Here is a 25,543-nt window from a genome sequence, read left to right as displayed (position 1 = left end):
CTGTCAAGGCAACTGGGTTAACTTTGAAACTGGAGTATTTCAAGTCCAACTGCTTTCAAGCCTGCCAGGCTGACTGTGTAAGAACCAGGGATTGTAATTCAGCTCCCAGAACTGGTTGGTGCTGGTGGGAGCCACCAAAACGAGCTGTTTCTGTGGGAAAAGCGGCGAGAATTTGGGATGCAGCTCGAGTCCGAACTCAAAATCCATGTAGAGGACGCGCTTGGTTCTTTTTGGGTCAAGCGCTTCCCGAGAGGTCAGTTCAGGTGAGGGTGGTTGATGAGCAGGAACGTCTGCTGGTGCCTCAACTGCCTTCGCGATCTTCTGTTCCTCGCTTTAGGCGGCTGCTCAGGCCTCTGGGCTGCTCTGCAGGTGTATTTTGTTAGGCTGGGATGCTTCAGAGACGGGGAGAATAAGTATTTTGTGAGGGGAAAAAAAGATCAAGTAGGAAACCTCATGGTTTTGGCTGTACACAAACATTTTAGACTGTTAGTCCATATAGGATCTAATTATAATAGCACTAAGCCTGACAAAATAAGAGGTTATATTTTGCTTCTTTGTGATCAGGAATACTTACTTATCAGAAACCTGCAGAGAAAAAAAAAATCAATATAATTTCACACGTCAAAATAGCAAATAAATCTATTTAACAATGGCATTGTTCGTTAATTAGATACTAACCTGACATCTGCAGATGGGGGTAGAGATGGAAATCAAACTACTACTTTGTATCCTCTCCCTATGTCTAAACATTAGTTGCTTGCCATAGAGGAGAATAAAGTCAAATTACAGATTACAAACTATTATATTTTGCACATTTAAAGTTGTCTTTTCATTGTGTGCTTTGTAGTAATTTATCCAAACCCACTGAGCAGGGAACAATACAGTGGGTTTGGATACAGTAGGTCCTGGATTTTTAATAAGAAAACACGATAATAACCCCCCCCCCCCAAATTATCAATGCTACAATCTCAAAGAAGAGAAACACCTTTCCAATGCCTGTATTTCCACTCTGAGAAGAAAAAAAGGACACTTTTCACAGGAAGATCTCATTTCATCCAAGTTTTTCTCTTCACTCACTCCATTAGTTTTCCTGCAGTTACCGATTGCCACCTGAAGTCGTTTCTTTCATTAGCCCCCCGTAACTTCTGTCACTTAACGAGACAAAACACACACAAACTAATTGGGTCACTAAATTGCATTAGAAAACACCCGCTACACCGCGTCAAAATTACTTTAAAGGAAAGTGTATCATAGCACTACGATTGCCTGTATTTTGACCCAGTCACCAAATCCCAAAGGGTTAATATGACTTGGAAGTACAGAATGTCTTTAGTTTCTTTTGACGAGAGGAAAGCAGACCTTTTTTGACACTTGTATGCTGGAAAATAAACCTCTTTTGTATTTTATTATATTCAGCTTTACTGTGCATATTTAAGATGTGAGTATGTACGATAACGGCCTCACTTCTTTGGCCTTTAGTGGCTAACACGAGCGTTTCTGGCACAGGAGAGAAATTAGGGCTGGGACAGAGGGATGATGGTTTGGGGGGCTCAAAATCACCTTTTAGGCTCCAGAGGACAGAGGGATGATGGTTTTGAGGGCTCAAAATCACCTTTTAGGCTCCAGAGGACAGAGGGATGATGGGTTTGAGGGCTCAAAATCACCTTTTAGGCTCCAGAGGACAGAGGGATGATGGGTTTGGGGGCTCAAAATCACCTTTTAGGCTGCAGATGTGGGCAGGAAAGAGAGAGAATGGTTCTCACACTCAGGCCTTGTCCCGACTCCACAGATCTTAACAGGCTCCAGTACAGCTCAGGATCACGTACAGTCTGTGTTTATGACCAGGCTTTTTGTAGAGTACCAAGAATAATCGTCTAGCATGTTTGTACTAGCAGAATAAGTGACAAAAAAAACCTCTTAGGTTTTTTTTTTTCCTCTTCTGTGGCGCACGTGTGTGAGATTTTCTTGAGTTGCAGGACGTTTTTTGTCTGTACCAGGCAAGACAGCGACAGTAAAAAGAAGGTGTTGTTTCAGCGGCTTTGTGAGAATTATGTCGTGTACATATGTCTTATGCCAGGTTGCGAGATATCAAAAGGATACAACAGGATTTTCAGACCAAGAAGCAGCTGAGTGACGCATGGGAAGGAAAAGCAGAGAAGTCTCTGTAGTGCGGCTCCTAAGCTTGGAATGTAAAGCAGGTGCAAAATAAATAAACTCGATGCTTCTGGTGTCATTAGATCTACGTGGTGTAAATCATATCGTGTGTCCAGTTCTCTCTGTGTTTGGCCCCGACTGTCCTCTCTGGGATCAACTTGGGAACTGCCTTAAAACAGAAAAACCCGGCTTGCATCTGTGCCAAATGGTATTACGAACATAATAGGGGAGCATAGGCCTGCATTTTTCTCCATATTAGCTTTACATATTTGCATTTACGTATGTATAGCTGCTTGAATCCCTGCTAGACTGCACATATTTCCTTTTGTATCCCTTTGGTTTAAGATAGCGATCGCCCCGTGTGTTTTGATAGCTGTTTGGCATTTCCCATTTCCATTGTCCAGGTTGTGCTCGTCCCATCCTTTACATATTTTGCGTCTTTTTTTGTCCTTGTTGATGATGGCGTGTGTGCTGTTAATGTAAATTAGAAGGAATTAATGAATGGATGGCCGTCTCTAATGCTGTTCCGCAGCTAATCATGTTTTCATTACAAACAATTCATCTTCAGCGTTGCTTTGCCACTTCATGTTTGCAAACATTTACACCCTTTTAATGTAATAATCCTCTCTTAGCTGTGCCGTGTTTGTTTGGAGGCCTCCTAAGGTGCATTTATCTTCCTTAACTTAATAAGTCTTTGAGGCAGACGTTTCTATCTGAGCTGGTTTTTAGCTGTTTTAACTGTGTTTTTCTCGCTGTAACCGTTCCAGATGTTGAGCAATTGCGCAGCTACAGAACTTGCTTTATATGACTTTGTTAAAGCACAATAAAAGAACGGAGGCTCCTTGCGACGTTTGCCGTACCTCGTTGGGGAGCTGGTGACTCTTCCTGTGCACTTGCTTGCAAATGGGTTTTATTTGTAACAGCGCTGTAGTTTCGGTTGCTACGATTGGAAAGTAGGAGAAGTAGAATCTACACATAATTACCCTTGAGAGGTTTAATTGCTGATTTGCTCCTGACTTGGTACTAAAATAGACCCTAATTGTTTCTTATCTGCTTAGATGCACTTTCCCTGTCTTCGGCTGTTTGTAAGTCCCTGTGGTAACTGGGACTTCTTGAACTATATGGTGGCGAAAAAAGCTTTTATTTCTTTTTTCCAGCCGGGTAAGAACTTCATAGAAAGTGTTATTAAGTAGCAAGATGTTGTTATCATGTATTATTTAATTAGTAGAGTTTGTAAGATCTAATATTTATGGAAAGCGAGCTGCAGCACAACGTCTGTTTCTATTGGCTAAAAAGTGTAATAATCATTGGGACAAGTTGTCGTGTGCCTTCCGTCATTGTGCCTTCACTCTCTTTGCAAATTAGTAGTTGACACGGTCTGTGCATAAATTGATTTTTTTATTTTGCCTTTGTTGAAGCTGTCAGAAGAGAGAACTGCCTGATGTTTACTAGGGCTAGGAAGCAAACGCTACCAGTTCATGCTGCATGGTTTATTAGGGTTTTTACTGGAGACAGAAGTTGAGGTGAGCTTGATTTTCTAGTTTTGAGTAGAGCTGTGGGCGTCATGATTATCTGGGCGGAGGCAGGAATGATATTTCATCTGTTAGCCCAATTGTATAACCTTCCCTGTGCATATAACTTATTCTGGCATTTATTAGTGCTTTGAATGCATAGATTAGGAATGGTACGGGGATGTAGGCTGCTTCACTTGTAGACTTTTAAAAGTCTGTCCAGATCCACAGGAATCGGGGTGTGATACATCCAACTCCCCAGAGCTCCCTGTGGAAAGGCTGGAGGTTGTGAAGATCTCATGAAAAGTCTGGAGAACTGGTCTGGTGATGATCTGGGCTCTTCAGATACCATCCCCGTCCAAGCGATATCCATAGATAGGTACCGTGAAACATCCGAAGCTGCTGCAGGATAGAGGAACCTCTTGGGCTTTTCCAGAAATGTGCATCTTGCCCTTGGAGCAGGAGTTGCCGAGGTCACCGCTGAGCTTTGTGGGATCAACAGGATTATACTCCAACAGACTTATCAATGAATCCCATTTGTATTATCCTTGGATTTCTAGATCTCAGATGCTAATAAAAATGCTGCTTCTAGCGTTCCTAAGGCGCTGCAAATATTCCTCTGCCTAAACACTCTCTTTCACTCTAGTCTTGGTATTTTATCTGCTTTGAGATAATTTTTTTCTTGTGTAAGAGACGTCAATAGCACTAAAATAGGCTACGGTAGGTGATGTTACATTCTGTTACGTGGCCGTGTTCTGGATAATTACTGGGTTTAAAGAATATAAGCGTTAGTTCATGTCGCAGCTTGATGAAACTAAGGAGCCTGGATGGAGAGGGTGTCTTAACGCCAGGAGAGAGGGCTCAAAACAAGGACAGGGAAGCAGGAGAATATTAGTAAAATGAAAAGGGATGTAAAACCTGCAGTGTTTGATTAAGGATCTGCAAGGGATAAAATACAAGGCAGGATACATGCAAAATAGGAACAGCACACTTAGAAAAAACACAGGAAAAAACAAGGTTTACTCATTTTTCTTTTAAAATAAAACATTTAAAAATAAATATATTCAAAATGACAGGAAAAAGCAGTGGCCTTACGTTTAAAATGTAAGCATAAGTATAAATAGTAAAAACAAAACAAACAACGTTCAGACTGTGACATTCACAAATTGTCTACTAAACATCGCTGAAGCTTTGTTATCACTCTGCATCCTTTCCTGGAGTATTTTCGGGGTTGTGTGTGTTTGATTTCTCCGAGCAATGGGCAGGAACCTGTTCTTGCACCATTTGCCGTGGCTGATGGTGAATAAGCGATGGTGTTGGCAAACACTTCAATATAATCCAGTGGCTATTTTAAGCTTTGTTTTGACAACACCGAAACTTCTGGGCCCTGGGATGTCAGATGGTACCCTGTTGAATTGCTCTGGAGCTGGATAAGCAAATATTCATTTGTGTTTTCTTCCTGGGGCTGAATACGCGAGGTGGAAAAGATCCTAATGCAGAGCACGTGAGTTCCTGCGCTTTTGGTTGTCGTCTGCCTGGATCTGCACTTGGGTCTCAGTTAATTTAAGAGTTCACAAAAACAAAACCTTTTATGATTAGGGGGCAAGATGGACTGGACTGTGTGGGTTGAGCAAAAGGGCCTCTTGTGGTGGTTATAAAGGTGTTGCAGTGTTGATGCTGGAAACCTAAGGGGGAATTCTGAGGATATGGGAGCTCTTGATTGCTCGTAGTTGGTGTAAGAAATATATATGCAAGGGCAAGACTCAGCCAGGTTTCCATCTGCTCCTGAGCTCTTGAAATATGTATTGAAAGTCTTCAGAGATGTTGGTAGGAATCTTAATTTTATCCAAATGGTGTTCCTCCTTGAAACTGCGAGTAGCAGCACAGCTATTCTTGTTTATGTGAGCAGCTGATCTTCGCTTTATTTGCAGACTGTGAATCCTGGTTTGTGATATCACGGATAATCGTTTTACCAAGATGAATCAGTAACTTTTGAAGAGTTAGATGCTCTTTTATGGAGTCCCGAGTGAGCTGTAAGGGGCTGGAAAGCTTCGCTGGGACCTGAATTGACCTGAGCAAGCGTTTCCTAGTCTGGAGGAGAAGACCCATCTTTTTAATATTAATAAAGCACTAGACTGATGTGAGACAGGTTCAGGATTCCGAGTCCACCACTCCCATAAACATACAAGATTCAACCTGCAGGTCTCCCTCAAGTATCTGATGGCTGCTTGAAAGTCTTTTTTCCTTGTTATGATAGTGGCTGTTGGTGCAGCTTGTTGGCAGCACATCAGACGAGGCGTCTCCTCTCCATCCCGTGGCCCCATCGCCCGGCTGCTGAAGAATATTCCGATGAGCAGGGGCTGAGATCAAAGCTGCCAGAAAAGCGTTGGGAAAAGGGGAAAGGAAGAGAATTGGAGGGGGGGAAGCTGTAACGAGAAAAAGGAAATAGGAAAAAGCTGCAGTGTACGACACTAGAAGGTCAATAGGAAATGAGTGAGGAGGAGAGAAATGGTGGCGAGAGCCAGATAGGAGCGAGGTTTCCTGTCTGCCAGCGCGCGGCGGAGGGACGTGTCAGCCAGAAAGTGCCAAGACCTCCCCGTGCATGACAGTGTGTGCAAATATCAGTGGGAAGCTGTGAAAAGAAGCAGCCAGACTCTCCTCAGTGCTGCCCAGCAAAGGTGCAAGAGGCAACGTGCACGAATTGAAATACAGGACATTCCATCGAGACGTATAATTCACCGTGAAGGTGATCGGACGCTGGCACAGGTTACGCAGAGAGGTTGTGGCGTCTCCGTCCTCAGGTATGTTCCAAACCTGAGCAACCTGCTGTATTTGATCCTGCTTGTGCGGGAGAGTTGGACCAGATCATCTCCAGAGGTCCCTTCCAGCCTCAACCGTCCTGTGAAGTACAAAACCCCTGGCAGGCCGGGGTGCAGCTGTGCTGCTGTTTGTGGGAGCACCGGAGATGTGCTGGGGCTCTGCGGCACCCGTCTGGTTCCGGAGGATACCGTTTGGGACCAGAAGGCTCGCTCAGCCATTGCGATGCCTTCTAAAACTTGGCCCCTGCTTTGGGTGACAGCATTTGGGCCGCGACGATAATAATTCCTGTTCTTTTGTTAAGTGGCTTTCAGGCTCGGCACTTGCAAATAAGAAAATAATGGGATTTTCTGATCTGTGCTGAGAGGTGAGCTTTTTCCACCTTCTGAAGAATTATGATTATGTGATGTCCCAAATTAGGCGGCGACTTCAGCCTAAAATAAGCTGTTCTCAGGTGGTTTCTGGTTTGAAAAGAGTGTTGCAGACCGCATAAACAGTAAGTAGACAGCATCGTAACAACTTGGAAAAAATATTCAGGGGGTACTGGAACAGAGAGAAGGGGACAAATGTATATGATGTGAACTCCCTAAGTGTAAGAGGAGGGGAATGATGGTTTATCTGTGTCAAGGCTGGAAGTTCTTCGCTTGGAGATCTCATAACGACGAACTGCAGCTCTGGAGCTGGCAATTTGTTCTTTGTTGAGAGACACGAGATGCTGGGTTGTGGTTTGCCCCGTGCAGGCCCCGCGGTTTCCGCGGCGGAAGCGGTTCCTGTGGGCGCAGATCGGATCTCGGCAAACCAACGGGCTCCGTCGTTTCGTTGGCAAAGGTGGATCCTGCAGAGAGGGCCCTTTGCGATTGTTGTGGGATTTGCTTTGTTGTGAGGACGTGTCAAATGTGTAAGATGAATAGCTTTGTCTCAGACTTCTCAAGCTTGGAGTTATAATAGAACCTTCAATAAAGGAAATATCTTGTAATAGTTCAGAAATGATCTCAAAGCAGCTTGTTGTGCGTCTGGTCTGGTCGCTGCAGTGATGGGTGACCGATAACACTTATTCAGGAGTTGGTAAATGAAATACTGCCTTGAAGTAGTATTGAAAGCCCTGAGTTTTATGCTCAGATACGTCAGGTCTGTGAAGTTATGGGAAATGTTCATCCCGCTCACATTGCTGTGAGAATAAAACCCTGCAATACTTGGGGAAAAAACCAAAAAATACCAAACAAAAAATACCAAATAGAAAAAAAATCACCAGACAAAAAAGGCAAGCACACTTTTCTATTCTTCCAGTGTGGAAAAATGTAGGAATGTTGGTGATGGCTTCAAACGCTCGAGTGTTGTTTACTTTGGACGTTAACCAGTGCAACCTCAGCTGGATGTATTGCACAGCAAACCTTGACCTGCTCTCCCTTTTCCTTTCAATAGACTCATTACCAGGTTGTGCCCTCATCAGTGGGACATTAACGATGTTTTTTTGGTGTCTGCCTGTGCTCTGGCCCTAATGGATAATTCAGCTCGGCTGGAAGGCGGCGAGGAAAGAGCCTCGTGACAGGTTTGAGTTTTGGGCAGCCTGCAGATCTTGCTGGAATTCAGACAGATGGAGGGAACCTGCCCCTTTCCTCCTCCTCTTTTATTTTCAATCATCATGACTCTCACTGCGGTGACAGCCCCACCGCGGAGCTCGGATCTTGCTCCGTCTGTTGCTGTTCACGTAGAACGTGCGCCTTGCAATATTGATGGGTTCTGATCAGTTGTTGGATTAGAAGTTGCTTCCTCTGCCTTTGTTGGGAAGTGAGAATATGTTTTTCCCAAAGATGAGTGATTGTTTAGAGTGTATATAGGAATTTAGTGGTAGTTTTTCTTTTTTTAAAAAACAAAACAAACCCCAAAAAAGCAAAATGCCTTTTAGATCAAAACTGCACTTGGCCCCAAAGGGACATTTCAACAGATAAAGTGGAAAAAATACTGAAGAACATACAAATAATGAAGTGGGGCTTGGTCGTGTTATTTTTGTGTGTGTTCTATGAGGACAGGCACAAAGGGGCTCCGGACACTTCAGACGAGGGCTGTTCTGTTCAGGGCCCTCGTTTATTTAAACCTCCACGTGAAACCTCTTCATCTTCTTCTCCAAGTTGTATTTGGATCCGTTTGCTGCGGTGGTAAATTTGAAATACAACGATGGGCGGTGTGGCAATGAGAAGCCCGCTCAGATACCTGGCGCCCAATTCCATTTCAGAAAAACCAGGCAGAAAATAATTTAGGAGAAATCGCCTTCCTGTGCGCCATTCACAAATTTAAATTTGTTTCTCTTACTGATTTTAGTGCACTGAGTACCGATGTTTCGCTGGTGACCAATGCTTCGTTTTTACGTTTGCGCGTTGTGGTGACTCGAATCATCTCAGTTACTTAAACTCAGCTGTTGGTTGTGGTAATGAAACAATATTTTCTTTAATCCTGTGAGAATGTTTGACTGCGGACAACCGACGGGGAGCGAACGTTCGGTAGAGTGGAGATGGAGAGCCCTGGGAAGGACTGTTGATTATGGATTGGCTTGAGGGCAAAGGAGAAACTGTCAATAGGACAGGCCCCGAAATTAAATTAATTCTAGGGGAGCCAACTCCAGCTGGTATTTGGCTCATAGACAATGTCTGGAAACATCGAAATATCGGTGGTCGTGTGTTCCTTGTCGCGCTGGAGGATGAGGGGACGCAAGCGTGTTCTGGTGCACTGAAGAGATGGATCTGTGCGTTTTCAGGGCCTGGGGCTGTGAACACAGGTATTGCTGCCGTGCAGTTTGGTTTTTTCCCCTGCTTTTAGAATTTGGGAGCGTAAAGAATACTGTCGCGCTCAAGCCAGGGCTGACTTGCTTATGGGGTCAACATTTTGATGCCGTTCACATCCCTTAATTTTTTGATAGGTGTCATACTGTATGGCTGGGGCGGGATGGAGTCTGCGGTGGGTTGAGAATGAAATGCAGAATCCTGGCGAAAGAATAAGTCAAGCTCTCCCCCTTTCCCCCCTCCCGCAATTCTCAATATGTATTTTTTTTCTCGATATGTAGAGTTTTTTTAGGCCTGAATGTATCTATTACTGAAAATTTCTGGCTCTAGAGGGTACCGTAACAAGGTATTGAATGCTAAAACCGTGCTGTTCGTCTTGTGTTTTTCTCTCTTTGAAATTGTGACACAATTTTAGCAACTGAGTTCAGCAGTTTGCTGGGAAATGAGTCGGTTTTGTGTTAGAAAATGGAGTGTCCCTGTTCTCGTGTTTCTCTCTTTTCAAATTGTCAACTATGAAGTAATTACTTGTTTCTCTCTAGTGTGCTGTTCTGGCATTGATTCATGTTTGAATTTAATAACTGGAATAAATATAATATTTTGGAGCTGTTTTGGGGGGCTTTTTCATAGCAGGCTTACTGGAATCAGTTGAACTTAATGACAGCAAAAATTTCTTTAGGCTGTTCTGAAATGTTTAATGCCTTCTAAAATTGTTCGTAGGAGATCAAGGAAGGAAACAGTTTGACCTTTGAAACGAAGCTCCATACATCCCATTTTCCTATGCCAGAAGTCAGGCCAGACAATGAGATACTGAAAGAATCTTTCATAAAGGATCTTTCACTTTTTGCTTTTACAGATAGGTGTTTTGTTTGGTGGGGTTTTTTCCTCTTTTTTCTCGTTGCATCACGGATTTACAGCTGTCTTTTGATCAGTTTCCGTATTTGTACCGCAACTTATTTTCATTACCGTCTGTAGAAAATTGTCCAGTAGCGTGTTGTGTGTCACAGCAGAAAACGGTGGGTCCTCCTGTCATTTTTTCCTTTGGTTTGCAAATTCTTTACTTCAGTAACTGGATCTCAGGCGATAGAGAATTGCGGTGCTGATTTAAGATAGAACAGCTGAGCGCTGGTCGAATAATCTGCGTGGTATTTCTGCTTCAGCAATTCGCGATCTGCTTTTTTACTGCAAAAATAATTTCCTGTCTCTGTACCTCCGTTTCCTATTTTTCAAGCTAAGTTCCAGTCATTTCAGGCGTGTTTCTAGGGAGCTGAAGTAATGAAGGGTTTGTAAAATTGTTACTTTATCTCTCCTTAAATTGTCTACTCTGACTTGCAGAAATTCCTCAGAGGGAGTTTCTAGACCTCTAGTGAGATCTGCAGCGATCTAGTGAACTCATGTTCTTGCACTATCTCGCTGAGACGTGTGGTATTTCTTGCCTGTACTTTTATATTTGCACGCTCTCAGAAAAAAGAGCATAGTTGCCTTTTGCTAGTTCCCATTTATTTAAGATGCATGGGATGGATTTTGTTGCTTTTTGTAAAAGATGGGAGGAATTACCGTTCTGAGCCCATCAGATGCATGCTCAAAACATATGGCTCTATAAAGTATTTAGATGTGCTGATGGGGGAGCTGGACAGCCCTTCTGCCTGTCCTTTATGATTTTGGGGACCAAGCGTACACATTGGCAAGCTTTTTGTGTATTGATGTGATGTGTTATAATGTTAGGGATTCACTGATTACAGCACCCAGTATTCCCAGGTGGTCTCCCATCCAAGTACCGACCAGGCCCGACCTTGCTTAGCTTCCAAGATCAGGCTTTCTCAGGGTGGTATGGCTGTGTGTATATATATATATATATAGATATGTATATGTTCCCCAAGTATATCCTGATAGTATCTGAACTAAACCCTATTTTCAAGGATACATTTCTTCATCTGTGCCTCTTGGAGCTTCCCAAATATTCGGAGCGAGGTTCAGCCCGTTCAGCTGGGGTGCAAACAGGATCCTTAGCGCTCAGCGCGTTTTGTTGTGGAAAATGTTTTTGCACAGGGGTGTGGGCTCCGTTCCTTGGGGACCACTTCGCTTCCGCTGTACGGAGCTCTGGGAAGCTGTTCTTTTCCCATGCCTGGCTCCTTATTGGGGTAAAGGTCTGTGAATTCTGCATAAATATTTAGCATAGCCCAGCCCAACCAGCTGAGAGCTGCTGATGCTGTTAGTGAACAAGGAGAAGAGCTTTGCTCCTGTTGCTTGCGGGGCGTGTGGTTTGTATATGGGCAAGAAGTCAAGTGTTCCTTCATCAATAGAGGGTGCAGGGGAGGCAGGAGGGACCAAAACCGAGATATGATGGAACAAAGAGACTGGAAAATTTTGGCAAGTGAAACCTGAAATGAACAGGCTTGTAACTTGTAGTGTGATATTTTAGAACGGAAGCACTCGTTTAACCTAATTGTCTTATGTTTTATTGCGCTGTTTCTAGAAGGACAAAGCAATCTGGGTGAATGAGGAGCGGTTATCTACTTCTTTTACCATCTTTGCTGTGTTCTTAGGAGAGGTGTATTTTTAATGATGTACAAAGTGGCGTCTCTTCTCCATGTTTTCTTTCCTTATCCTCTCTTTCTGCTGTTGTCCAGGACTGTAGAAATACCTGTAGATTTAAAGCAGTGATACTACATTTACAATCCTATCTTAGCTACCTCTGATTTCTTCTAACAAGCTGTTGCATCAGACTCTTTTCTCTCCCCGGTCAAAGATTGATTTATTTATTTTCCTCCAAATGGTTTTCTTCTTATGAGCGAATACCAAGGGAAGGAAATCTGGGAAATCAGAGTAGGAAGCAAGATATAAGCTTCCATTCCTGAATCTTTCTTGTTTTTACGCTGTTTCCTGGCAGCTGCATTGGTTTGTACTTGAAAGGAATGCATTGTGTCGCTTTTTCCCGAAAGCTGTACATAAATATAAATAAAAATTAATACTCCAAACTTATGTTTATTATGTGTATAAGCAAAGAACCGCAGCCAACAGCAAAGTCTTACGTGACTGCTCTGTGCAGTTCTGCAATGATCATACTGAATAATAATCCTGTTAAAAATGAGTTATTCATATATTTGTCTGAGGTCACGATGCAATGTCACCTTTGTGACCTTTTGAGTCTGGACATAAGAGGCTTCAAAAGGCGGTTGGTGCTTTAGAAAGCAATGTTCTTTCAGAAATTCGGTTTTCAGATTGTTTCATGGTACAAATGCATTTCTTGATGCCAGTAAGAGAGTTTTGATGTTTAAGGGGATAGAAAATGTCCCTTCTCAGGTAAAGACATAACGCAGCCTTGAAGCATATTCCTGTTGTATTCCTCCATTTGTTCAGTGACCTGAATGGTTTCAAATTAAATATTTTATACGCAGATTTCAAAAAGCAAGCGCTCTGCTCAGAGGATGTAAAAATAACACTCCACAATGTTGTACATACTTGTTCTTATGATTGTAGAGCAACTTACGCATCTTAAACTTTTGGTATTTCCCTGCAGTGGGGCGATATGCGGTTTTATTGAAGGGTAAACTGAGGCATGCAGACTTGATTTTAAAATGTAATCCGGGTTTTAAAATAGTTGTGCTTTGACACCCCCTCTCTGGCTCAGCAGCGGCTGCTCGGCGCACGTGGTTCTCGCCCGGGCGTGAACAAACTGGCTGTGAAGCTGTGCTCTGGGATCCCCAGCGACTTTTCCCTCGCCGCCGTAGCTCTTTGTGATTTCGCGTTTGCTTCAAAAACCGTACCGCGGGGTTTTCACCGTGCTTCGGGTCGCACGCCGGGGCTCGGAAAGCCGGCGAGTGTCAGAGCAGCTGCCCGTGAACTGGGTTTTTTCCCTTTCCTCCAGTCACCATTTTGGTTTTGCCAGCTGACATTTTCTTTTCCGATTTGTGAAAATCCGAGGAAACGAAGAGCCGGGCAAACGCTTCAAAATGCGAACCAATGAGATACAGCTCACTACTATTTAGAAAATGATAATGCACGCCACCGGAAAACATAGAAGCATGGAAAATACAAGCTCTGGCTGGGCAATGATTGCATGCTCAGAACCGGGGGGCAGATGGATGGAGTTGATTTCTTTGGCTTCCTGTCTGCTGGGTAATTGTAGCCTTGATGCAGTTGTGGCTTGGAGAGATTATATTTGGTACCAGCGCGCGTTGGACTGGGCGGCACGGGGGTTGTGGTGAGCGCAGCCTAAAAAACTTGGTCGTGAGAACTGAGGAAATGCAAAAGAAAGTAACTACTGGTGCTATATTAAGCGGTTTGCTGCCGTTTCATCTTTTTAATAAGCCCCGTGATTTGGGCAAGATGGGGAATTTAATTAGGGATGGTAATTCAAATCAAATCGCCAAAAATTATTTCGGTGGGATTAGACGGTTTTGTGGCGAAGACTAAAAGCAGAGACCTCGATGCTGGTTAATGCGGAGCCCGGGGCATGGCTGGCAAGATTTACATTAATCAAACACAAACAGACAGCGTAGCGTGAAGAAATTTCTATCCCGCTAGCAGCACTCACCAACTTAATTAGGTTATTGGGGCAGAAAAAGAAAACAGCCCCTTCGCCCTCCCATCCTTGTTCCCCAGGTCACAGAGCAGCGAGTGCCCCTGAAAACAAAATACATGCCGTGGCGCAGCGTGACCCTGGAAAAGGCTGGAAGTGGATTGAAATAAAACAAAATCTCCCTGCCCTGCGCCGAGTCTTTGTTCGTGTGCCTCCCGCGATGCAGTTTCTTGGAGCGGTGATCTGATTTAACGACGTGCACGCACGTATATATCTATATAGACACGCGTGCAAACGTATACAGCTGACGGTGGGAGGGAAGAGGTGGAGTTTCTTCCCTTCCCTCGGGTGGTCGGGGAAGCGAGCAGATGCCTCTCAAGGATATCAGATAAGCATAAAAAACCCAGAAAACCTCCAGTTTGTGCTGCTTGGAGGGGACTCGGTCTCAGCGAACACTCCCTGGAAATGGGCTTTGGGGATCCCCCTGTTCAGCCAACCCGCTGTTGTGAAACAGGTAATTCTGAAAGGCTTTGTTCTTATTCCTTGATATAAGAATATATTGAGAGATGAGAAAAATAGCTTCCCTGAATGCAGAGGAGGGAGAAGGGGTTTTTCTTTGAATATCTATGGCGGGGGGGAGGTTTTGTTTTTAGTAGCTGTTTTGCGAACCTTAGTTCCTCTTGTATTTTCACAGTGAAAATGGCCAGTTAAATATGCTTGCCGAGAAATCCTGCATCTCGGCTCCAGAACAAAGGTTTTGACAGCCAGGAAAGGAGCCTTAGATGGAGATGCCGGCAGCACAACCTTCTTTACATTTCCCAATGCCACATTACGTCCCAGCACATCAGTGTTTGCAGCCTGAATGTGATTTTTTGCTAAGCCGATCTGTCGATATGTCGACATCAAATTTGCTATTGGTGTTCAAGAAACTGTTTTTTGGTGGTTTCGTGTTGTGGTTTGGTTTTCGTTTTTTTTTTTCCACTGATCTTTTCCATTTTTTCGGATTTTGTGGTAAGGGGGTGTAAAACCAAAGCAAATGGCATCAGTAGAGGTCTGGACAGTTGTGTCAGTGCAAAATCGAGACAGCGTTAATACAGCGAGCACCAAAAGGCTTCTCTCCATTTGCGATAGTTTCTGCTAATGTACGAGTGCGAGGATTTGATGTAGAAGGGCTGTGAGATGCTAATCAGTGCCGGGGATTTGTTTTTTACGTATATATATATATACACACACACACAAATATATCTGTAAAAAGCCTGAGTGGACATGCTGTGAAGTGGTTATTTCTCTCCGTGGACAGATGCTCATTTTGCAGGAAGGCACCTCTGACGTGAAGAGGTAACTCTCCAAAATACAGAGTGAAAATCTGTCAGTTATTGCAAGCTGTGCCCTCCCCACGTTGTGGCTGGATGAGAAGGAACCACCAAGAACTGGTGTAAATGAATGGGGGGAACAACTTCAAACTGGTGTCAGTATTTCTCGGTTATTCCTGTACTGCTGCCACATGTCCTGCGGAATTTTGCTGCCATCACCTTTTAGCAGCTGGTAGGTTTAATGAGTAAATGCTTTTCTTGTATTTTTATTTTCAGAGACCCAAGAGGAAAATACTAATACAAACACATCCAGAGGCCTATTAATAGCAATGTGTTTAACTCACATTCTGTTCTCAGCATCATGAGCCATTATCCACGTACTGGTTTCTTCTCTTCCATTTTATAGTAGCAGAAACAGGGCTTGATGTTGCTGTGAAATCCTAACCCCGTGTTCTGCTCCAGTCTTTTTAGTTGGGTTTATCCTGTAATCCAGATGAAAAGGGAAGGGGCAAAGCGTGCCACGAGTGCCTGTGTAAATGTTGTCATTGTGCGTCTTTTGTGTTTTATAGGAGAGACCTGCATTTCAGGGCAGAAATAGGTTTACACATCACACGAGTCTCTGTTTTTCTTAGGCCACGTAAATCACTAAGATCTCATTAACTTTAGCATTGCTAATCTCTTCATAGTTCAGCTCACATCATGTACTTTTTTGTAAATTCTGACAAGCTGAGGTGTATGGTTGAGAATTTTTCAGTGGTACCTCTTGGGAGGTGTTGAAGTGAGTAAGGCGAAATGTTCCATTAGTTCCTTATTTTTAATTTAGTCTTAAATACTTTAGATTTCTGTCGCCCTCGGTCTTTCGATCCACGTGAGTTAGACTTCACGGGCGGAATGAGCTCCACTGGGAGCTGCGAAGGACTCGGAGCCGGTAACAGGTTAAGCAACAATGTGGTGACAATTTCTTGGTCCTCTCTGTAAAATAGTGTGTGCATCCAGTTTTTCCTGGTGTAAATTAGGCCAGTGGGAGCACTTTGCCTTTGGGTAGTTTGCAGCGTATTAGCTCTAAATTAGTTTATTGCAGGCGGCAAATCCGTAGAAGCTTTGCAAAGGTCGTGAGGGTGGATGTTGTCTGCACATCCCATGCAGAATGGGTGTAGTTGGACCAAATGACTGGATGGGAGGAGGAAAGGCTGAAAATGCGTCTTTGATTGAGTGTCTGCTTAGCTTTGAACTGATAAATTCCTAGTCCTGATGAGCGAGTCTTGGCACTACATTTCTAGACCAGTAAATGTGCGTTAACCTTTAAAACGAGCGAACAAGAGACTTGAAGGAAACTGGAAATGAAGACAAGGTGCCTTTCTTGGAGCAAAGTATTTTAGGCATGCTGGCCTTATTTATCACAGGGGTAACTTAATGAAATTTTGTGTTGTGCAGTAGGTCAGACAAACTGGTAATACCTTTGGAATATAGAAATGCATGGGTGAAGGTGTTGCTGAGCCGTGTCCTGCGCTCAATTGCAGTAGCAAATGTGTCAAGGTAAATCTACAGGGAGATATTAAGTCAGACACGAGTTCATCGTGCGGAGGATCAGAACAACTCGGCCGTGTTGGTTCTTGAAAACAGTAAATACGTCGTCATGTGGGTGCTTTCTTACTGGTGTCTATCGCTTGAACCGCATTTACTAGTGAAAAGCTATAGAGGTGTGGTGTTCTGTGCTCCCTTTGTCAACCAGAAATGGGAACTTTGGCCCAAAAATATGAAGAACAGAACTCAAAGATAAGTCTCCTTCATAAAACAGATTACAAGAACATTGAGATTTTGCTGGAATTCCATGGAATTTGCAGATGATCCAGGTGGTATGTCCCTCCACACGAACACTGGGAAACCCTCCTTTGCAGACAGATGTGAGCAGCTCTAAAAGGAGCTTGAACCGTGTCTGATAAACCGTCAAAATAAAATTGCAACATGAGCAACCTGGATTATTTGTGTTCTCTCCCACTCCCCAGTTTTAGTTTGTTTCTCTGCTCCTACCCCATTGCAGAGCTATTAAACAATAGTCGTCCTTGTCTTAAAATATTCAAACGTGGCTCTGAACCTTGCACCTACGTTTGCAAAAATTAAAGCTGGATAATTGGGATCGGCGTTACGGTATTTTGAAAGCTACATTTCCAGTTGTGTTACGTGCGCTGTGTTTGGTTTTTTCCCTCCTCCCTTTCTAATCGCCACCTTTTGCTGGTTTTAAGAACTGTTTCCACCCCGGCCTCACAACAACCACGAGCTGGGTACGGCGTTAATAAAGAACTAGACTGGGTGCTTAATGAAATTCAACACGAGTGATCCCCGAGCCCTTCTGAAAGCAAATCCCACGGCAGCCGATGGCTTTAGCTTCCTATGGTTAGGAAAATAAAATTATCTGGCGCAACGCTCGGGTTCCGTTGTCTCTTTGCTTTGATTTTTGCGTGCGTTTAACTAGAAAGCTTTTCCAGACGCTGTGGAGGAGTTGGTGGGGAGGCAGGAGTAGTTCTGGATTGCAATTATTGGCAAGCAAAGCAAACATTTCATTTCCCCGTAATTAGCCGGTTTGGGGAGGCGGGTTAATTTTGAACAACCACTCCCTGTCTGCGCAAGAAATCTCGTTGCTTTGTTTGATCCTTTTCTAGAGGAGCAGCCTGTGTGCAACTTAAAATGAGTTGAAAAAAATGAAAACTGGGGAAAAGAATCAGAACACGCATATAAAAGAATCAGAACATACATATGCTGTATATTTTTTTTTCTCCTCGAAGAGCAGTTTGCCAAGATGATATGGAAATGTGGAGAAAAAGGCTGTTTTGGAGCTCCTCTAGTACGGCCAAACTGGGGATATTTGTATTTCAGCTGCTTTTCCTTGCTTCAGGGAAGCTTGAGCTCTCTATGCCTGGGAATATTTGTATATAGCTGACTTAAAATAAAGAAATCATCAAGAAAACTAGGTCATAACTTCTGAAATCAAAAGGCTTAACCTTTCTCCCGTACGTGCTCAATTCTGCTAAGTGGGTCACGCAGTAAGAGCTTGCAGAAAAAGAACAAATTGTGGATGTTTCTACTTTTGTGGAAATTTTGGTTATGAGGATGTTTTCTGAAGGTTGTCTTAGAAAAAATACTTGGCCTTTTTCTGTTTAATTAATTTGATTTTTTCCATTTCCAAGCTGTCAATTTTTCTTTCCCAGAGGTGGAAGCTGATGAATTTAGTACCGTGTATCCCGACAAATTCGGAAACTAGCAGATTTGGCAACCTCTGTTCATCGGTTTCTAAACAGGGTTCATCCTGCTCTGAGCTGCGTTCTGTGGGCAACCCAAAATCTTGATTTTTCGGCTGGATTTAAAAGCAGCGTTAGGGCAACATGAGCAACTTGATTTATTTGTGTTCTCTCTCCAGTTTTAATTTGTTTCTCTGCTCCTACCCCATTGTAGAGATATTAAACAATAGGTGTCCTTGTCTCAAGAGGCTGCAACTTCAGGCCCTGTCGATGGAAATCTGGTGCTTCTGAGCCTTGGAAGTCGGTCAGGGTGGAAGAACTGCTGGAAATGTCTCTGTCCCCTCCCCTTTGTGGAGTTTTGCGGGGACTCGGAGTCCTGGCTTGAGCGGCCGAGCAGCACAAAGGCCACATTGAGCAGAGCTGGGGAATCCCTCCTTCCTCCCGCCCTGTCAATGCGGTTCTTTCTCCACCAAAAGCCCTGACATCAGCTCTTGGAAAAATCCGAGTTGCTTGTGTCATGGAAAATAGCTGAGGCACTTGGGCTGAATGACTGAACTGTGGGTGAAACTGCTCTGGAGATGCTTTTCTTCGAGCCTTTCCAAACGTGACTGTTCATCGAGAAGTGGAAACCCTTTCCGGTTGAAAGTTTTACGGGGAAAGGGGCCCATTTGCACCTTGCTTTTCAGTCTGTTGTCATCGCTATGCTGAAAAGAAGAAATAAACTTAACAGCGGAGTCAATGATACCGTTAAGCATCATTCTTTATTTTATCAGTGCTGGGGAACACTGGGGATAATCCTCCATAAGTGCTCTGGATGCTCTTGCATTGCTTATATTCACATCATTATTACATATGCATTACAATTTTTGAAAATTTTGACATACAAGGAAAGAACCTATTCAAAGTACCCTGCTTGTAGTTTTTTAATGTTATTTTGACGGTTTATCAGACATGGTTCAAGCTCCTTTTAGAGCTGGTCACTTCTGTCTGCAAAGGAGGGTTTCCCAGTGTTCATTTGGAGGGACATACCACCTGGATCATCAGCAAATTCCATGGAATTCCAGCAAAATCTCGATGTTCTTGTAATCCGTTTTAGAAAGACTTATCTTTGTGTTCTGTTCTTGGTATTTTTAGACTTTTTTTCTCTTTTCTTGCTCCCTTCTCTTGCTGCCGCCATCTCTTCATCCCTCCTGATGAAACCTCAACCAGAATAAATCTCCGGTTAACTGCAAGAATGAAAGATGTATCTGTATCTAGATATGTATTTTTTTTAAAGCTCCAAGAGGAGATATTCCCATGACGGAAAGGGACTCTCACCAGAACCGGTGGAATGCTCTTGCCCTGTGAAAATACCTTCCTCTTGGAGTCCTGACCTTTTCTTAAAGACCATCAGACACCTTTCCAGACTAGTGAAAAGGCATAATTTTTTTTTTTTTTTTTTTTTGCTTTTTATCGAATTAATCTTAACCTAGTGTGGGATTAGTGCTGAACTCAGCACTTGTGGGGTGCCATAGCGTTAGTCCCTTGCGTTGATCTGTGTGCTGATCTGTCGACGAGTACGTTGATGGGCTGGATCGGCTACTCTGCATTTTCCAACCTGAAAGAAAAATTGAATGGTGTGTTTGAGTTATGGATAGAAACACTGGGGGGCCAAAAAAATAGATATAACATTGACTCGGAGGTATTCACTGATGCTTTTTTAGGGCAAATCCAACACTGAAGTTGCTGGGAATGTGGGCATTCTTTATTTTATCGGCGCTGGGGAGTTCTGGGGATCATCCTCCATCAGCGCTCCAGCGACTGGATGCTCTTGTGTTGCCTATATTCACATAATTATTACATATGTGTTACAATTTTTGAAAATTTTGACATACAATACATCTATACTAAGAAATAATTGATGGTGGTAGTTATAATTGTTTAGTTTCTTACTTACAATACACCTATTAATTATTAAACATAAACTAAGCACTCTGCTTCTACACAATGTGTCACTCCATCTTCTGTCTCTCTCTTGTCCTGCAGAAGGATCTAAAACTTGACAAATATCCCCTCGTTTTGCAGGTGGTCAGAAAGCATTGATCATGTCAATTGGTTAATGATGGGTTCCTCTTTTATAACTTAATCACAGTACACATGAATTTGGCAGCTTCAATTCAGTGGGGTTTTTTTTGAGGAAGAAAACCGTTGTTTCCTGGGCTTATGTCCTTTGATACAGGGAAGAGGTGCCACGGCGCAAAACTGCTCTTTAAGGTAAATAGACTCAATGCGTTGAATCAGTGTTGTCCACGGAATAGCTGCTGTGGTCGCAGCTGTTTGTGGGCACTCCAGTGACACGGAGACTCCTGTCTGTGTTTTTTCTTGGCTGCGAACTGTCACCGTTTAATTGCAGGGCGACAATAAGCTGTGGCAGCTGCTCCCTGTCAACCCCTGCCACCCCAGCTCCTCCTCTCCCCACTAGGGAAAGGCCATAGGAGGAAAAGAGAGACAGACTTGCAAGTTGGAAAAAAAGTTAAACATGCTTTCCGAATAAAATAGAGAAAATAATACAAAATATACCAAACCAATCTTGAATTTGCCGGCAGCTGCAGGGCAGGCACCCACAAGTCCTGGGCTGGACTCGCAGCAAACTGGAACTGGATTCAGGGATGCAGGGTCTGTCTCCAGGCCTCGGATGGCAGGGACAATAGGCAGGGTCCTCTTGAGATGCCGGCCATGGCCGAAGAGAGCGAGACCCTCGTCTTCTCCCGTTTTTATATGACGTGGATGGGATGGAATAGTTAGTTGGTCAGTTTTAGTCACCTGTTCTGTTCGCCCCTCCTTGCAAAGACGCCCCTCTCGCTTACAGGACGTGCGTTATCAGCAACCTTGCATTCCGTTGCTACGTCTGTTCACAAAAATATGCAGCCAACTTCAGGAAAGTGCAGTTACTTAGAACTTAGCTGAAAGGAAAATTCACTAAAAGAGAGACCGATCTTGTTTTTAACAAAACCAGGACGCTAACACTTGCCCACTTGCCGGATCTGTGTTTATCCGCCTGTCATTTGCTATCTCGCCAGTTCCTTTTCCTCGTCCGGTACAGAACATGTCTGCCCCTTTCTGTTGTGACAGAAAACTGCCTTTAGCTCTGTATTAAGGTCACGTTGGCGCTGCTTTTTGTTCTTTTAAGCCCAACAAAAAACTGCTCTGGTGCACATCTACATCTGCAAATTGGGAAAATAAACAGTCTTATTTTTTTTTTCCTTCGTTTCTTCCCATCTTTTTCAAGATGAAATTGTGGGACGTATCTGCATTTAAGACATCCACGTTTGCTATGCTTTGAAGGCACTTACTTAAATCTACTGGATTCAGAGAGAAAATGCAGCTTTTTTCAGTGCAGGTCCAATGAGGGTGTTGAAAATGAAGCTTAATACTGAAGGAGTTGTGTGCACTACACTCGCTAGAAGTAGACATGAAATTATTCAGTGGGTTTTAACTGGCACCTAAGAAAATACTTCAGTTCTTCCAGTTTTGAGCACGGATGAGCAAGAGGCGAGTACCATCAGCTTTGCCTTCCACGCAGCTCATTTTGCCACCCAAAGCCGTGGAGGTGACACAGAAGTGAACCTGTAAAATTTCTTCCCTGGGTTTGGGGTGGTTGGGTGTTTACAGAATTTAGAATTCTGTATGAGGTTGCCTGTAACGAGCAACGTCTTATTTAAATAAAACTAATAAAGCAATGAAGAAGCTTCTAATGCAACTGTTCATCTCCTAATTAAAGATTAGTTCTGTCAAGCAAGCAGTTTTTGGCTGTTGCCTTTTGTACGGGTTTCACAATATTTCTTACTCATCTCGGCACAAGTTGTAGTAATTTAGACTTGCGTCGTGCAAACACACACAAGCTTAATTTCAGGCGTGCGAGTATTCCTGCTGAAGTCAAGGGAACTAAAGTTAGGCACATGAATAAATATTTCCAAGGTTGGGGCCCTTGTCTGAATCTAAATATTTTTGTCTTTGATCAGTTTTTGAGATAGCAGATACTCGAATTCTGGTAATATTTTAGTATGGGAGGAAAAGAAACCCCAGCATGGTAATCTGAATGCTGTGCTATTTCTGGTCGGATATATTTTCAACCTCCCAGGCTGGAATGGAATGCTTTGTACTATTGGAAGCTGGGAATCCGTCCTTGCTCTGGTGTTTTGACACATTAGGGCTTAAAACTCCCTTTTTCTGTCTTGGCTTTAAGGTAGTTCAGTACTGGATGGTACGTGCGTGTGTGAGCTGACTTGGAGAAGGGTGGTTAATCCCCAGTGTTAATAGTTGCAGGTGTATTTTTCTCACTTGGCTTTACAGTAAATAGGTTTTCCTAATGCGGCATGACTAACAAGACATACTTCTACTAATTTGACGCATTTAAATTATTCGACCCAGTATTTTACAAACAAAATGTGACTTGGCTTTTAATTGTTCTTGGTATTTGGGCAAGTGGAACAACTTGTTTGAAAATGTGCTGATGTTCATCAGTTACCAAACAAAATGTCTACGGGGTTTTAGCTTGTAGCCTAAACTTGCCAGCTAGATCTGGAATGAAGTCTCCAGCTGTTCACCGCACCCTGCTGTGCATCCTGTTTACAATAGGAGCTGAAATACATTTTCTATGTTATATAATATATATATATATATATATATATATATAAAAAACACAGTGAGTGGCTTTTCAGTATACTATCAAACTCAATGCTGTTTCAAAGTGAAGTTGCACTGAAATGCAAGTAGTTGCTGGATAAGCTCATGGGAGCTTATTGGTGATACTCCGTTTATGCACTTGTCCTCAGCTGTAGCATCCAAGCGCCGTAGTGTTTGGGAACGTCTTCAGCAAATCCAGAAGTGCTGGGTGCTATTCAGGTAGGAAACTGGGAAAAGAGGAGGATCTTCTGTACCGAGTGCTCCTCACTAGCAAGGCCGTTAAATCACAGTTGCAGCTTTAGCTCAGCTGACTTCTCCGTCTCTAATTTCTGTGGTTTCATAACTCGGTGGCCTGGAAGAATTTCAGGTCTGGAAGGGGAGTTTTCCTAGGGGAGCTGTGGAGCTTCACCTCCAGCCTTGCTGGACCAAGCCCACGGGTTTTATGGAACACTCCGGAAGTCAAGCGAGTGCAGGAGAGGGCCTGGAGCTCCTGCAGCCTCAGCAGCCCTGCTCAACGTGCCGTGCCCGAGAGGCCTCGCTGTGCTGCTGCCTGCCCTGCGTCCCGCCACATCCCTCCCGCTGTCCCGCCACATCCCTCCCGCTGTCCCGCCACATCCCTCCCGCTCCGGGGAACGGAGAAGCGCAGGAAGCTGGAGGGCGGCCAAGGGGCTCTGGAGCTTCCAGGAGCCGTTCCCGGCCTGTTCCACGGACACGTTCCACAGCAGCGGCCTGCGGACCTTGTGGCCAGGGAGGGCAATGGGACCTGGGGGGGATTAGAAGGGGGTGGTCAGTAGGTCAGAGAGGTTCTCCTGCCCCTCTGCTCTGCCCTGGGGAGGCCGCATCTGGAATATTGTGTCCAGTGCTGGGCCCCTCAGGTCCAGCAGGACAGGGAACTGCTGGAGAGAGTCCAGCGCAGCCACCAAGATGCTGAAGGGAGTGGAGCATCTCCCGGGTGAGGAAAGGCTGAGGAGCTGGGGCTCTGGAGCTGGAGAAGAGGAGACTGAGGGCTGAGCTCATTCATGGGGATCAATATGGAAAGGGGGAGTGTCAGGAGGATGGAGCCAGGCTCTTCTGGGTGACAGCCAGTGACAGGACAAGGGGCAATGGGTGCAAACTGGAGCACAGGAGGTTCCAGTGAAAGAGGAGAAGAAACTTCTTGATGGTGAGGGTGCCAGAGCCTGGCCCAGGCTGCCCAGGGAGGTTGTGGAGTCTCCTTCTCTGCAGACATTCCAACCCGCCTGGACACCTTCTGTGTAACCTCAGCTGGGTGTTCCTGCTCCGGCGGGGGGATTGCGCTGGGTGAGCTTCCAAGGTCCCTTCCGACCCCGGACATTCTGGGGTTCTGTGAGGATTCTTGCGAGTTCTCTCCGTTTGCACCAAAGGGCTTTGCCCACACCTCTTGGCGCAGTTACAGTCTCAGACTGGGAAGCTGCAGGATTTTGGATCCCACTCGGGACTTCTGCACTCATCGTTCCTGTCAAAGCACAGAAAAAGTTCCTGGTGATTTCAGTGCCATTTTACATGCAAAAAACTTTAGGATTCTCTTTCTAAATAACATCATTAACGTATAGTAAGTAGAAAGGTTTTACACAACTCTCTAGACCTCTAAAATAGAACATTTGCACTTTGTCAATAAATGGCTTTGATTCAACCAAGATAGTACAACAATGAACTAATTTAATATTATTCCAAGGTGGCTTCTTTTGCTGCAGGAGCATAAGCCTGGAGTTCTGGGTGCCTGAGGGGAAACACTGTGGGCTTGGTTGGCTCCACGTTTCTTACCTGAATCCGAGTAGATTTCCCAGACTTCTGAGATGAAAATAGTGCGTTTTGGTGGGATGAGGAAAGAGGACCGCCGCTCCTCGTGGAGTCTAGATGCAACCTTTTTTCTTCAGTTAATTAACTTTTGTGCTCCTTTAGCCATCGGTTCCTAAGACTTATGCAATCAAAAGCTGTATCTGTCCCTTTAGTTTTGAAGCCATTGTTATATTTCGACTAAATTTGCTGTTACGTAAAAAGTGTCTTTTGCTGATGCAGGCTTACCATGGGACTTTAGATCACTATTGTAGATGTCTTAATTCAGATGACTTAAGTTATCTATTCTTATATGTATATACACAGCTCTAAATGTATTGCTTTCCAGCTGAAGGATCTAAAAACATTTAACAAGTAGGAATGGAGCTAAACTTCTGAGAAAAAATTAGTTCTGCTTTGTGAAAGTAGAAATCGGTACCTTCTGCTGGAGGGCATGCACCTTGCTCTGGTGTTTTTCTGTGGTAATTCAAGGAAAAAACTTCTCAGTTTCCTAAGTCCCACATCTTTTCCTTGCTTAAAACAATGCACAGACAGTCCTCCCTTTAACTGTGGGGTTGTGTTACCTGTATGTCTCAGTAATAATATTTGGAATAGTTAATATAATTTCAACTTAGCTTTACTCTGTTGCTGGATTTGAGAGTAGAGATTCTGCTTCTGTTCTTGGTTCTGTTTGAAACCTGAAGCATATTGATATAATTCTTTGTCTAGTTGAATCAGCTGTAAGTAGTCTAATAAT

General features: G+C 43.9%; 1 protein-coding gene across 1 annotated transcript in view; it reads left to right on the top strand.

Annotated features, from left to right (window-relative positions):
* ARHGEF12 (Rho guanine nucleotide exchange factor 12) overlaps window positions 1-25,543 on the top strand; it is a 65,405-nt gene that overhangs the window by 694 nt on the left and 39,168 nt on the right. The window lies entirely within an intron of this gene.

This window comes from Caloenas nicobarica, chromosome 26 (assembly GCF_036013445.1).
Source record: "Caloenas nicobarica isolate bCalNic1 chromosome 26, bCalNic1.hap1, whole genome shotgun sequence".
Classification (NCBI taxonomy): Eukaryota; Metazoa; Chordata; class Aves; order Columbiformes; family Columbidae; genus Caloenas; species Caloenas nicobarica.
The sequence above is the reverse complement of the archived record's forward strand: the minus strand, read 5'-3'. Positions and strand labels throughout refer to the sequence as shown.